Here is a 3,597-nt window from a genome sequence, read left to right on the forward strand (position 1 = left end):
AAGACAGTATGCAATGTGTGAATTATTGAAACTGTCCTACCAATTTGATTTGAAACTGTCTCATTGCTATTTGTTTATCAATAAAATTATGGAGAGAAAAAAAGCTATTGAGTTTTGGGGTGGTTTGATGAAATAACTACAGTAGTCTCTGAATAATTCAAGGGATTTCCCCATCAAGAAAGCAAATGCCATCGCCTCTGATTTTACAAAATTGTAATTCTTCTCTGGGAAATTTCTCTTAATGGCGATTCCACCAAGGTTCTCGTTGTATAGATGCATCTTCTAATACATTATAAAAGTTTAAATATCTAGCACGGTGGGTGGTGGACATTTATAATTTCAGCACTCAGGAGGCAGAGGTAAGAGGATCACTGTGAATCTGAGCTCAAGCTGACCACCTAGTGAGTTTCCGGCCAGCCAGAATCACATAACAAGACCTTGTTTTAAAAAAAAAAAAAAAAAAAAAATTTAAATACCGAATTTCAGTTACATAAGATCATCCCTAACGCTCTTGCAAATAGACTGCAATCCAAGGACTGAGGAAAGTCTGCAACCAGACATCCTTCCGGAGCTGAGCCGCCTCTGATGTCAAGGCGCACATACGAAGTGCAACGTAAAGGAGCGTGGTCCTCCGCAGCTTCCGGGCCAGTCCTGGCCTTCAGGCCACGCCAGCCTCTCCAGGTCGGGGAACTGTGTCTGCAAAAAGAGCTCTGCAGAGAGAACTGCCAAGCCCATGAAATTCCTGTGGCCGCTCCCATGGCTGCGCTTCGTACCACCCACATGGATCCGTGGCTCCACTCGGAGAGGAGACCGCTTCTCTTCCTACAAACAAATTGAGAGAGGTTTCTCCTGTTTGTTTTGTTTTAGTGCTAGAAGTTGAAATCGGAACCTCACGAATGTTAAGCACACGCTCTCCCACTGAATGCCACTGATAGCTCTGGAAGGTATTTTATTGATTGCTACATTTTCGTTCTTTATCCTCAAGGCCTGGGAGAGTGAGGAAACAGGATGACAAGGCTCGCTTTTTATGCAAGACCTATATCTACACATCTCCAGTTCTGCAATGCTCCCCCTTCCATGATCAGAAAATCCTTCTTTAAGCCAGGGCTGACTTAGAGTCGGGTAGCAAATATTTCAGATCTATCACTAGAATAAAAGCAACCATAAATAATAAATAAGTGAAGCAGGCCTGGTGGTGCACATCTGTGATCCCAGCACTCAGGAGGCTGAGGCAGGAGGATCTGAGGCTTAGAAGTTCAAGACCAGCCTGAACTACATAGCAAGCCTCTGTCTCAATAAATAAATAGGATTATATGTTAATAAAACTTTATTTATAAGCCCTGCATCTTAGTTACTGCCTTAATGCTGAGACACAGTACCCACAACCTAAAGTAGGAGAGGTGTATTTTGGCTCACAATTTGTAAAGGCTCCCGAGCAGGACAGCTTGGCAGAGGGGCATCACAAGAGAAAGAGTTCATGGCAAGGCAGGGAGGAAGTGACATCAACTAAGGGAGGAGCAGGGATGTGAGGTGTCCTTCCCATTGTGCCCACAGTGGCCACTGCTTCCTACCGAGGTTCCCTTCCCAGCATCACACCCAGCTGTGAACCTATCCATGGGTGAATCTACTCCCCCACGTGCATGATCCAGTCACCTCCACAAAGCCCGACCCATGAGCATGTGAAGCTTTGGGGGACCATCTAGATATAAGCCGCAATAACCCAAATTTTTATTTCCATGTAACCATTATTCTCATTTTGACTTTTCAGTCATTTAAAATTACGAAGACCCAGCTTGGCATGGAGGCACACACCTGTAATCCCAGCACTCAGGAGGCTGAGGCAGGAGGATCGCTACAAATTCAAGGCCAGCCTGGGCTACATGGTGAGTTCCAGGCCATCCTGAACTACATAGCAAATCCCTATCTCAAAAAAAAAAAAAAAAAAAAAAACATGACTGACTCACGGGCTTTGCAGAAACAGGCAACAGACTAGATTTGGCCCACAGGAAAGATTTGGCCTAAAGTCACAATTTGCTAGCCTTGCAGTCCATCATAACCCCCTAGGAGAGATGACCCAGTTTCTTACTATTAACTTGACCTTATCTTCCCCCATTTTGGATTCCAACACTGCACAGAACTGCCACCCCCATGCCCACAAGAGCTGAGCCCCTGGGAGATAAAGGGGGAAAACCACAGAGCTAGGAAGTTTGGGAAAAGCCAAGTCACGTACTTCTCAAATAAGGAAACAAACAAGAAGGGCTTGACCCCAGTACACAGTGATGTGACATGAGAAACGTGACATTGACCGTGGCCAGTTGCACTGTCTCTTTCCTCTTGGGCTCAAGCAGGGTCCGAAGTTAGTAAGTAGGCCAGTGATGCTGGGAGCTGGCATCTGTGTTCACCACAGGCCCATGGGACAGCACCCATCACATTGGAGATGCCCGTGTTCAGGGTCCTCACACTTGCCAGGCCTAGGCTCGGGTAGACGTGGCCTCGGAAGTAGCCAACACCAGGTCTCTGGTGCCTAGGCGGATCACCACTTTCCAGGTCTGCCACTGTGGCAATGTCTCTGTCACTGGGGGAGCTGTACCTGCCTGCCGAAGTGCAGTTGGGTGGAGTCAGCTTCTCTTCCGTCGCGTCCATTAGCCGAGGAATGGCTGCTGTTCCATGCTTAGCATTCAGAGGGATGTGAGCTCTGGACGACTCACAGAAGGGCACTCTGCCCTTTGGATTTCTTTGTTTTGTTTTGTTGTTGTTTTGGTGGGGATTTTTTGTGCAGGGTCTTACAAGAATTAATATTCTATTTAATTCTATGTGATTTCTGCCTCCCTAGTGCTGGGATTACAGGTGTGCGCCATCACACCCAGACTCCATCGCCAGCTCAGCGTACCCAAGGCCCAGGCTGGCACAGCACGCAGTGCCAGGGATCAAACCCTGGCCCCTGTGCTTACGTAAGCAAACTTCAGTGTTTTTGAGAGGGTCTCAGTTATTCAATTCAGGCTGCCTTTAAACTCACTATGTAGCCTACCTACGCTGGCCTTGAACTCCAATCTCAGCATCTGGAGCTGAGACCAGATACTGCACCCAGCCATGCTCTGCCTTTGGAAGGCTTCCCTACAACATGATTTCTGCACACCATTTTCCATTCAGGTGCAGGGGGAGTACTGGGAATCAAACTCAAGACTTTGCACTTTCCAGGTGGGCCCCTGTACTGCTAAACTACAGCCCCTAACCCATTTTCCAATTTTAAAATCTGTCTTTTCTGGTGATAGAATTTGGCATCAGGTTACAAATACCAGGGATATTTTCATATCAGCTTAATATAAGAAACAAAGGTGAATCTTTTTCTAACTTTTTAAGGTCTTACTAAATTGCTAAATTGCCCAAATTGGCCTCAAACATACAATCCTCCTGCCTCAGGCTCCCAGACTGGGATTATAGCATGCACTCCCATAGCTGATATTTTATGTCTCATTTTAACTGCTAGCAAATGTGTCTAAAAAAATTAAATAAATAGGGCTGGAGAGATGGCTCAGTGGTCTAAAGCACCTACTTAGAACAAGCTTAGCAAAAGCATCAGGGACCGCGGTTCAATCC

The sequence above is a fragment of the Octodon degus genome, unplaced genomic scaffold (assembly GCF_000260255.1).
Source record: "Octodon degus isolate 3935 unplaced genomic scaffold, OctDeg1.0 scaffold00045, whole genome shotgun sequence".
NCBI classification, from domain to species: domain Eukaryota; kingdom Metazoa; phylum Chordata; class Mammalia; order Rodentia; family Octodontidae; genus Octodon; species Octodon degus.